The sequence below is a fragment of the Theropithecus gelada genome, chromosome 2 (assembly GCF_003255815.1).
Source record: "Theropithecus gelada isolate Dixy chromosome 2, Tgel_1.0, whole genome shotgun sequence".
Classification (NCBI taxonomy): Eukaryota; Metazoa; Chordata; class Mammalia; order Primates; family Cercopithecidae; genus Theropithecus; species Theropithecus gelada.
The window spans coordinates 18,954,829-18,967,509 of NC_037669.1; the positions used below are offsets into that span (position 1 = coordinate 18,954,829).

The window sequence follows — 12,681 nt, forward strand, 5'->3', positions numbered from 1 at the left end:
CCAATCAGCATGCTCGCTCCTCGGTCGACCCGCTAGTTCTCCGGCCCACCCCTCGAGCTCCACCGCCCCTTATCTCCCTCTTCCAATCCCCTTCGGCCTTTGGAGGCGTCCCACCCGCCTCCTCCAATCCGGGTCCCGCCCTCAAGCTTCGGATCCCCGCGGCCCCCGCCCTGCCCGGGCGCCAGTTATTGTTGGGACCGCAGCCCAAACTGATCCCGCAGAGGCGGCAGCTAGCTAGTCAGTGACTTCCGGGACGTCCCCCATCCCGCGCTCCCTGCTCCTCAGGCCCAGCTTGCTCCTTGCTCCTCGCTCCTCCGCCGCACATCAGACCACTGGAAGGGGGTGGGAAACCTGGATCCTGGATTGTTTTAGCTGGGAACTGAGTCTAAGGGGACTTTAATTTTTTTTTTTTTTTTTTTTTTTTAATGGCAGAGCGTGGTTTGTTTTGTTAAAATTGCCGCCAGTTGTTGCAACAGCTCCGAGTTACAATAATTGATGCAGTATTCAGTTTTTAATATATGTGTTCCCGGTTTTCTCTGCCCTTTTTATGGCGGGGGGTGAGGAACAAAAAAGTGTAAAACAGGATCCGTGCCTCAAAGGCAATTTAAACCTAACATCCTAACCTTCATTCAAACATTCTACAAGGAGTTGTTGAGCACCTGGTATCTATTTGCACACGTTGCTACAGAAATCTTGAGATGTGGAACAGAGATGGAAATATAGCATGCAAGTCAGAATGAAGTAAGTGATAATTAGAGTCACAAGCAGTTTGATGAAGACTGTAAGCCTGTGGAACGACAAAAAGAGGAATGCAGAGGTCTACGCAGTTATTTATTTTAGAGAGAAGAGAGTGGCCATCTAGGATGTTTTTAACAGCAGCCCCTAAAAGGACAGTGGTGTCATTAACAAATACAAAAAACTGCTAACGTAGAACAAGTTGTGTGGGAAACTAAGTTAATTTTGGACGTATTGAATTTGAGATGCCAACTTAGTAAGTGAAGCTACGTAACAGGCAGATGGATATTTTAGTCGAAAGCTCAGATTGCTTTGAAATTATGGCTCTGGGAATCATACGTAGTCATACATGTATACATATACATATGTATACATAGTCATACATAGATGTGATATTCAAAAACATGAAAGGGACTGATATCCTCAAATGAAAATCTAAGTTGGAAAGGACTTTGGAGGTCGTATTTTTCAACTCCCCTGGATATTTCTCATACAAAAACCTCTTTAACCAAATTTATTCAATTAGCACTTATTAAATGCCTAAGAAACCCTATTATGCTCTAAGCCATTGTGGGCATTGGGCATAAAAAGTTTACTGAGAATAGCTTACGTTCTGGAGGAGGAGGTGACATGTCAACAAACCTATTGTTATTAGTGCCGTGTTAGAGGTGTGCACTGGTGCCGCAATAACACAGTGAAAGAAGTTCAAAAAAACCGACACAGTTTGAAACTCCAGTGTCTTGAATAAGAAACTAAAGTGAAAAAGGTGATCTCAGGCCAGAGGCAAAATAGGCTGGGTCACAGGCTCAACAGGGAATGGTGTTGATGGAGCAGGATTGACTACTGCTGCCTTAATGGGAGGAACTGGAGACTAGTCTGGAAAAGTTAGGAGCGGCAAGATCTAAAGCAAGCTAAGAGTGAAGATTTTATTTTGTATCACTGAAAAGTAACTAAAGGGTTCTAAGAATGAATTGTCAGGTTTTTTTTTTTTTTTTTTTTTTTTTGGTTTCTTTGTTTTTAGACGGAGTTTTGCTCTTGTTGCCCAGGCTGGAGTGCAATGGCCCAATCTCGGCTCACTGCAACCTCCGCCTCCTGGGTTCAAGCAATTCTCCTGCCTCATCCTCCCTAGTAGCTGGGATTAAAGGCATGTGCCACTGTGCCCAGCTAATTTTGTATTTTTACTAGAGCTGGGGTATCTCCATGTTGGTCAGGCTGGTCTCGAACTCCTGACCTCAGGTGATCCACCCGCCTCGGCCTCCCAAAGTGCTGGGATTACAGGCATGAACCACTGCGCCCAGTCATTATCAGGTTTTTATTGTAAAAACCGCAATCAGCCAGTAGGGTGAGGAATACATTGGTGTAAGAGCAAGACTGGAAGCCAGGGAGAGCCAGTCTGCAGTTAAAGGGAGTGATGGTGAGTTTTTACTGCATTAGAAGTGGGCTTGGGAAGGGGGGACCAACTAGCGGAATATTTTTAAACTTAGTGACTGATTACATGTGGAGTGTAAGGAGTTGAGGAAGTCCTCAGGTTTCTGGTGGAAGGTTATGTCTTTCCCACAGTAAGGAGTACAAGAAGGAGAATTGGTTTGGTTGAATAAAGAAGTAGAAGATAAAAATCATAAATTCAGAATTGAACCTATCAAACATGATGTACTAATGTGGCAAGCAGTCAGTCATGAAATAAGATTTCTAGTAACGGTGCCTGAGACAACCTATTTCATGTTGAATCACTCCTTTCATAGGACCATTGAAAGAGAAGCTTGAGGTCACAGACGTGATGGCAGAGCAAGGTATTATGAATCTTAGCCTGGCATTCTATTGACTACATAGAACTGTGGCAGAGGCAGAGAATTCACCTAAGAACTAGCATAGTTATGGAGCATTTCTGGAAGAGGCAAAATTTGGTCTCTAGCAACCCCTACCCTTTAATACAGCATGAAAAGATCCAGACTACATACCTCTAAAGCAAGAGGAAGGAGCACTTACATTTCTTATCACTGTCTTACTGCCTAGTGTTTTAAAGGGTTGTTAGAAGTAGAGACTAGAGAAGTGAAGAGGTTCTGAATTGGGTCACTGGCAGGGAAAAAGAGAGGGAGGTGAGAGCAAGTTGGAGTTATATTTAAAGCGGCAAAATCAAAAGGTCTTAGTGACTGATGCCATTTGACTATTTCTGTGTTATTTTATGCCTCAGCTCCCGGAGGTTCGCTTTGGAAGACAGGGTCTGGAAGTCTGGCTAGAGAACATTTGTGGTGCCCCCTATTGCTTTAATGTATATAGGAAATTACAAATATAGCACAGATGTGGGAGAGGATTGATGCTGTTGCACCCTTATTCTCTCTTTACTCTGATTGTTGTCTCTCTACTGAGTTGCCAAACAATGACAGAAGGCTGCTCTGAAATGACCAAAATTTTCTCCTGGGACCTCACACCAAAGAAATATAACAGGTGTTCATTTCTAAGACAATGCCTGGGTAAAGTGGAATTCTAGTTTATAGTACCTTTCTTACTCTCTGCGTGCTGCTCTAGACAACTTTGTCATGGTCTTTGCTTCTGGCTACTTGGTTTATTTGGGGATTGACATCTTATGAGGTAGTGGGAGCAATACTTCTCTGGGACCATTTTACCCATGCAACCCAGATGCATAACCCAGGGGCAGATCTGGGGATTCTAATCAAGTCTCAGAGTGGATAGGTTTGGAAAGGGCCATCATTGTAGCAGATAGAGGCTCCCAGAAGCTTAAAGTTCCTCCACAAGACAAGCCCAGGTTCCGGCTTCTTTCTACAGGGTTTCAAAAGTGTGCGTTATTTTAATGTATTTATGGTTGTTTATTCTACATTAAGATATTTAAAAATAAAAATAGATTCTCAACCTAAATTTTAATTTACCAGACCTTTCTCCTCTTTTTATCTTTTCTCTCTCTTCTTCTTTTTCTCATTCTTTATTTCATGTTTCTTAATCAGTAAAGAATGGAAGAATAAAGAAAATCGAATTAATCTATAGAGAAAACGGGAAATATAAAAAGAATAGTTACATTCCACTATTCCTACTTTCAAATGAATCCAAGCTCAGCCAACTGCTGAGGAAATGAGAATGTAGGAAAAGAACCTGGGGGCTGGTGCCTTTGTTTCTGTCTGTACAGAAACATCTGGATTTCAATAGAATGATACGGTAAGAATCATTTGGCACCCATCATTGCTATTAAATGTCTGTTAGCATTGATGAAACAAAAGAGGCTCATTAAAAATGGCATTTATACTGGAAACCTTAGGATGATGGTATGTAATGAATCATTGGTGAGCTTTATCAGTGACTGTGTATTTTTGGCAGGATAACAGAAAGAGGGAATGAATAAGAATGTACTTTTGTGATCTTCCAGTGGGGTAGGAGAGAAAGAAGATTGTGGCAGTTCTGGGGAAATACTTCAAACATCAAAGACCAGAGCCTTAAGATCTGGTTACTGTTCTCACAGGAGCATTTTCTTTGTCCTGTTGACTGTTTGGGAAAATGTTTACAGCCAACTTTGCTGCTAAATGTCTGAATTCCGCTGAAGACTCTTTCTTTCTGTGAACAGAAGTCGTTTGGATATATTTTTCTCTTTATCTTGCATGCTTTTTTCAGTTACTTATTTCAGTCAACTCTCCTAAGTTTATTACTCCTATTTTCTTAACATTTGTAAACTTTGTAAAAGATATTTGTTATAGCAAATTTAAGGCAAAAGTGTCAGAAATCTAATTTATTATAGAAGGTATTTAATTTCTGCCAGTGGATGATAATGTTAAATGCTTCTCTTAAAAGATTAACATTTGTATATATCAGCAACATGACTCACTTTTAGCATTTTCCATTTGCATCTTCATCTACTGCAACCATCTTACTCTCTTTCTCTCTCTCCGTCTCTTGCCCCAGCCTCTCCCACACTCTTGGTTTTCCTAGGAACATTAGGAAATTAACCAATTCATTTTCTTATGGGTCATGACAAGAAGGCTTCAGTTTGGTATTTTATCTCTGATGGCGATTTCAAAGAATTTTAGTAAAAGCATGTGAAAACTGCCTTCCATAACATTATTATCATGCCCAGAAATTAGGAAGTTAATTATACATGCATGGTTAACATAGCAGTAAAATGTGGATAGTGACCATGCTAGCATATCTGAGATAATATGATTTAGGTGTCCTGCAGGCCTCCCCTGCTGTATGCCTGTATCCTTTCCTGTGGGACTTTTGCTGGCAACACAGTTGAGAATTAAATGTACAGAGTTGAAATACTCTTTGGATTCTGAGAAATTACGTTTTGTGAGATCATGGAAACAGCCCTAGATAAGACTCTTGTATACAATTTCTGCTTGAAAGTGCTTTGTAACCTCCAGCAAGGCTCCTAATCTCTCTAGGCCTCAGTTTCCTTGCCTGTAACAGAAAATGATTGGATCCTATTCTAAATCTGAAGTTTGATAATATTTCCAAATTTTCTTTATTCACATCTCCCTTTCACCTCACGCAAAATTCTAAATCTTCAGTTCCCACATTTCTACCTAACGAGGAGGGAAAAGAACCAAAAGCTGATAACTGCAGAATTGGTCTCTGGGAAATAATTGTCTTTGCTGAACACCAGTGCACCTTAAAGGGTGTGTTTGATTTGGAAAATAATCCCCAGGTCCCCCAACTGCATCGCAGCAACGTCTTTATGAATGGAGGCTATGTGAATAGCCCCAGTTTTATTCTGTGAAAGAAGCAAACAGAACCTTAGACAGGCAAGGTAACCTTCTCAGAGAGGAGATGGGGCCAGGTCAGAGGAAATAAAGCTAGTTAGCAACTTGGCAGGAAGCTGGAGCTTCAGAGAAATAAGAAATAGAATTTCCCAGTCATTTCAATGCAAAGATTCTTTAAAAATAGGGATATCTAATAAATAATTTCAAGCTGTTTGCTATACATGCTATGTTGTAATCTTCCCCTTGCCTTCCTCCCAAACTCTCCATGAAGTTTACTACAATCACAGCCTTGACTGGGGGAGACTTTCAGCACTGTGAGTGGAGGACATGCCTATTTCCACATAAGCAAGGGCAGAATCAGCAGGTGGTGAAATGAAAGCATGGATCAAGGATTCAGAGGAAACAGAAGACTACTGTAACTAGAGGTTTTGAGAAACTTAAATTTTCACAGCACTCCCCACTCTCTTGACAAGAAACTAGGTTCCCATCCCTATATAAGGCAGGATGTTTGAACCATAGCAAGCTAGAGGATTTGGAATCATCCAGGCAAGTGACATCTTTCACACTAGGATAAGCAAATAATAATATAATAATTCAAATTTTTATTTTCTAAGAATAAAGAGAATAGAATTGAAATTGGGTGCTCACTTCGGTGGCACATATACTAAAATTGGAACAACATAGAGATGATTCACATGGCCCCTGCACAAGGATGACACACAAATTTGTAAGCATTCCGTATTTTTCAAGTCTGCAAAATAACCAGCTAGCATCATGATGACAAGATCAAATCTACACATAAAAACACCGACCATAAATGTAAATGGGCTAAATGCCCCAATTAAAAGACAGAATGGCAAGCTGGATAAAGAACCAAGACCTATCGGTATGTTGTCTTTAAGAGATCCATCTCACATGCAAAGATATACATAGGCTCAAAATAAAGGGATGGAGGAAAATTTACCAAACAAATGGAAAACAGAAAAAAGCAGGGGTTGCAATCCTAGATTCTGAGAAAATAGACTTTAATCCAACAAAGATTAAAAAAAAAATAAGGATGTTACATAATGGTATAGTGTTCAATTCAACAAGAAGAGCTAACTATCCTGAGTATATATGTACCCAATACAGGAGCACCCAGATTCATAAAGCAAGTTCTTAGAGACCTACAAAGAAACTTAGACTCCCACACAATAATAGTGGGAGACTTTACCACCCCACTGACAATATTAGACAGATCATTCAGATAGAAAATTAACAAAGATATTATGGATCTGAATTCAGTCCTGGGTCAAGTGGACCCGAGAGATATCTACAGAACTGTTTACCTAAAAACAACAGAATATGTATTCTTCTTATTGCCACATGGCACTTACTCTAAAGTTGACCACATAATCAGAAGTAAAGCACTCCTCAGCAAATGCAAAAGAACTGAAATCATAAACAGTCTCTCAGACCACCATGCAATCAAATTGGAACTCAAGATTAAGAAATTCACTCAAAACCACACATCTACATGGAAATTGAACAACCTGCTCCTGAATGATTCTTCAGTAAATAATGAAATTAAGGCAGAAAACAAGAAGTTCTTTGAAACTAATGAGAATGAAGAAAAATGAACCAGAATCTCTGAGATACAGTGAAAGCAGTGTTAAGAGGAAAATTTACAGCACTAAATGCCCACATCAAAAAGCTAGAAAGATGTCAGGTTAATAGCCTAACATTTCAACTGAAGGAACTAGAGAACCAAGAGCAAACAAACCCCAAAGCTAGCAGAACACAAGAAATAAGCAAGATCAGAACTGAACTGAAGGAGCTAGAGACACAAAAAAACACATAAAAAAATCAAATCCAGGAGCTGGTTTTGTGAAAAAATTAAAATAGACTGCTGCAAGACTGATGAAAAAAGAAGATTCAAAGAAACACAATCAGAAGTGATAAGAGGGCTATCATCAATGGCCCCACAGAAATACAAACAACCATCAGAGAATACTATCAACACCTCTATGCACATAAACTAGAAAATCTAGAAGAAACTGATGAACTTCTGAACACATACTCCCAACCTGATAACTGAACCAGGAAGAACTTGAATCCCTGAATAGACCAATAATAAGTCCTGAAATTGAGGCAGTAATAAATAGCTGACTAACCAAAAAAAAGTCCAGAACCAGATGGATTCACAACCAAATTCTACCAGAGGCACAAAGAAGAATTGGTACCATTTATACTGAAACTATTCCAAAGAATTGAAAAGGAGGGACTCCTTCCTAACTCGTTCTATGACATCAGCATTATCCTGATACCAAAACCTGGGAGTGATACAACAAAAAAAGAAATCTTCAGGCCAATATCCTTGATAAACATCAATGCAAAAACCCTCAATAAAATACTGGCAAACTGAATCCAGAAGCATGTAAAAAAACTTATCCACCGTGATCAAATATGGAACCCAAAAAGAGACCAAATAGCCAAGACAATCCTAAGCAAAAAGAACAAAGCTGGAGACATCAAAAACCAGAGGTTTTGAGAAACTTAAATCTTCACACCACTCCTCACTCTCTTGACAAGAGACTAGGTTCCCATCCCTATATAAGTCAGGATGTTTGAACCATAGCAAGCTAGAGATTTGGAATCGTCCAGGCAAGTGACATCTTTCGCACTAGGATAAGCAAATAATAATGTAATAAATCAAATTTTTATTTTCTGAGAACAAATAACAGGCTTCATCCCAGGGATTCAAGGTTGGTTCAACATATGCAAATCAGTAAATGTGATTCATCACATAAACTACATGATCATCTCAAAAGATGCATAAAATAGCTTCAATAAAATTCAACATCCTCTCATGTTAAAAAAATCTCAATAAACTAGGTATTGAAGGAACATGTCTCAAAATAATAAGAGCCTTGTATGACAAACCCACAGTCAATATCTTATTGAATGGGTAGAAGTTGGAAGCATTACCCTTGAAAACTAGTGCAAGACAAGGATGCCCTCTTTCACCATGCCTGTTGAACATAGTGTTGGAAGTTCTGACCAGGCAATCAGACAAAAGAGAAAAATAAAGAGTATTCGATTGGAAGAGAGGAAGTCACACTCTCTCTGTTTGCAGGTAACATGATCCTATATTTAGAAAACCCCATTGTGTCAGCCCAAAAGCTTCTTAAGCTGATAAACAACTTCAACAAAGTCTCAGGATACAAAATCAATGTGCAAAAATCACAAGCATTCTTAGGCACCAGCAGGCAAGCAGATAGCCAGATCATGAATGAATGCCCATTCAAAATTGCCACAAAAAGAATAAAATACCTAGGAATGCAGCTAACAATGGATGCAAAAGACCTCTTCAAGGAGAATTACAAACTACTGCTCAAAGAAATCAGAAATGACACAAACAAATGGAAAAACATTTCATGCTCATGGATAGGAAGAATCAGTATGAAAATGGCCACACTGCCCAAAGCAATTTATAGATTCAATGCTATTCCCATTAAACTATCATTGACATTCTTCACAGAATTAGAAAAAAAGGTGTTTTAAAGGTCACATGGAACCCAAAAAGAGACCAAATAGCCAAGACAATCCTAAGCAAAAAGAACAAAGCTGGAGGCATCATGCTACCTGGCTGCAAAATATGCTACAAGACTACAGTAACAAAACAGCATGGTACTGGTACAAGAACAGACACACAGACCAATGGAAGAGAATAGAGAACCCAGAAATAAGACTGCAGACCTACTACCAGCCGATCTTCAACAAACTTGACAAAAACAAGCAACAGGGAAAGGATTTCCTGTTTAACAAATGATGCTAGGAGAACTAACTGGCTAACCATATGGAGAAAATTGAAACTGGACCCTTTTCTTACACCATATACAAAAATCAACTCAAGATGGATTCAAGACTTAATTGTAAAACCCAAATTTATAAAAACCCTAGAAGAAAAACTAGGCAATACCATTTAGGACATAGGCATGGGCAAAGATTTCGTAAAGAAAATGCCAAAAGCAATTGCAACAAAAGCAAAGATTGACAAATGGGATCTAATTAAACTAAAGAGCTTATGCACAGCAAAAGAAACTATCATCAGAGTGAACAGACAACCTATAGAATAGGAGAAAATTTTTGCAAACTACCCATCTGACAAAGAGCTAACATCCAGCATTGACAAAGTACTTAAATAAATTTACAAGAAAAAAACAAACAAGCTCATTAAAAAGTGGGCAAAGGACATGAACAGACCCTTCTCAAAAGAAGACATGCAGCTGGGTGCGATGGCTCACTTCCAGCACTTTGGGAGGCCGTGGCAGGCGGATCATGAGGTCAGGAGATAGAGACTATCCTGGCTAACCCAGTGAAACCCTGTCTCTACTAACAATACAAAAATTAGCTGGCATGGTGGCAGGCACCTGTAGTCCCAGCTACTGGGGAGACTGAGGCAGGAGAATGGCGTGAACCTGGGAGGCGGAGCTTGCAGTGAGCTGAGATTGTGCCACTGCACTCCAGCCTGGACAACACAGCAAGACTCCGTCTCAAAAAGAAAAGAAAAGAAAAAAAAAAAAGACATGCATGTGCCCAATAAACATATGTAAAAAAGCTCAACATTACTGATCATTAGAGAAATGGAAATCAGAACCATAATGAGATACCATCTTATGCATGTCAGAATGGTTATCATTAAAAAGTCAGGAAACAACAGATACTGGCGAGGTTGTGGAGAAAAAGGAATACTTTTACACTGTTGGTGGGAGTGTAAATTAGTTCAACTGTTGTGGTAGACAGTGTGGTGATTCCTCAAAGACCTAGAGGCAGAAATATCACTTCACCCAGTAATCTCATTACTGCGTATATATACCCAAAGGAATAGATCATTCTGTTATAAAGATACATGTGTGTATATGTTCACTGCAGCTTTATTCATAATAGCAAAGATTTGTAATCAACCTATATGTCCAACAATGATAGACTAGATAAAGAAAATGTGGTTACATATATACCATGGAATACTGTGCAGCCATAAAAAGGAATGAGATCATGTTCTTTGCAGGGACATGGATGGAGCTGGAAGCCATTATCCTCAGCAAACTAACGCAGGAACAGAAAACCAAATGTTCTCACTTATAAGTGGGAACTGAATGATGAGAACACATGAACACATAGTGGGGAACAACACATACTGGGGGCCTGTTGGAGGATGGGGGATGGGAGGAGGAAGAGGGTCAGGAAGAATAGCTAATGGATGCTGCGCTTAACACCTAGGTGATGTGACTGTCTGTACAGCAAACCACCGTGGCACACATTTACCTATGTAACAAACCTGCATATCCTGCACAGGTACCCCTGAACTTAAAATAAAAATTGGAAAAAAGATATTTAAAAGGAATGTTTTTAATATTAAAAAATAGAAATTGGGATTTTTTAATGCATAGATCTCTTCTTTTAACTACCTTTTTTGAATCCTTTGAACTTTAAAATATTTGTTTCATAAGTTAATAGAATAGGAAGCAATATTTTAAATAATAGCAAGCCTTTGGAAACTCACTGTTTAGCAGGAATACTTAAGATTTTTAAAACAAAGAAATGTATCATCTTCTTTGTATCACATTCACAGACTAGCTATGTTAGCCTACTAACACAATAAGATATAAATCAGATGAAGAATATATTATGCATTTTCATTTAAACAAAGCTTTTTATTTTTGTCATTCTATTAACCATGGTTTGTGAAATGATAGATTGTGAACTAAGAGAAATAATATATTATTCAGATTAACCTGACTTCCCATGAGCTTCTGCATTAATAATCAGGTTTTAATATAAGGATTACATTTGACTGACATACACTATCATTTTGTTCATACTTAACATACTGCACAAAAGTGAAGATGTGAAAGATTCTTCAGAAGGATTGATTGCAGACCAAAATAATTCCTAGAAGAGAAACAAAGGAGAATATAATTTCCCTGACTTAGCTATTTTTTCTTTTAGTTGTAAAGAACTCTACATGCCTAGTGCTTATACAATTCTGAATTAAAAAGAGCGCTTTTTAAACCACATATCTGGCATTATTTATTGGTGATCTCTCTAAATCAATGCTTGGTTCCAAAGATATGTAGATTCATTTTGTGAACGTAATCAGTATGTTTGATGCTCATTGCTTTTCCTACTGAGTTGACCTAAGTGGAGGGTAAGAACATGACCTTCATAAAAATCATAAATTACTGAGTCACAAAAAGGCATGTAGTAACAAAATTCATGGATTTCCTTCTTATTTGGGACTTATTTGGAAGGTACTCAGTTATTAACAGCCCCATCTTAATGACAAAATCTATTTGTTTAGCTGTTTGATTTGAAATATTAAGATTTTTTCCCCCTAAGATCAATTACCAGACAAAAGTTAATTCAGGATTCACTTTAGTCTTTTTGTCATTTACTATTATTCTCATATTAATAACTAACATTAAGAAAGTACATCATTATCACAACATCAATATATTCACCCGTAAATATATTCACTCTAGATACTGTTAATCATATATGCATGCAATTAATTAAATCACCTACAAAACAGTATGCTCACCAGAAAGCCAGGCTGAATCAGCCCTCAGATTTTATTTTAATAATAACTACAACACTGTATATAATTGAAATTCTCTCCAAGTGAACAAACTCACACAATCATTCATGCATTCTTATGGCAGCCATCAATTTAGACAAATTATAGTTATACATGGCCAGGATGAAACGTTTAACACCATCTGTGGCCTAATGGAGAAAAATGAAACGAACAAGCCATGTTTGAATATATGCTAAAATATTACACTCAAATCCCATCTGTGATCAAATTTTCTCTTCTAAAAGTTATTTCTCAACTCTTATATATTATGTATGTTATGCGTGTAAAAAATGTAAGTTGTTCTTTATCAAGATTTTTTTCCTGGTCTTATAATTATATTTTCATAATTGTGGGTCTAATTTCATTCTATTGTGTAAAATAAACCCCACCTTTATTTTTCCAACCCAGATGATACCAGAGGTAGATAACATTAATGAAAGGTAGAGTGAGTAGCTGCTAAATATCTTCTATTAAAAATTGCCTTTATGGACTTGATGTAGTTAATAAACAATAAGAAACTGTATTTTGGAGAATATAATATGAATTGTCACTATGTCACTATGGATATATTGAGAATGTAAAATGTCTTTGGAAAAAAAACAAAGCAGCTGAAAATTCTAC

The 12,681-nt window shown here is 38.0% G+C and overlaps 1 non-coding gene across 1 annotated transcript; it reads left to right on the top strand.

Moving 5' to 3' along the window:
* Positions 1 to 6,081: 6,081 nt before the first annotated feature.
* On the top strand, positions 6,082 to 6,187 carry LOC112619822. Its single transcript, XR_003118324.1, has one exon. It is a non-coding gene; the product is annotated as a U6 spliceosomal RNA (small nuclear RNA).
* The last annotated feature ends 6,494 nt before the right edge of the window (positions 6,188 to 12,681 follow it).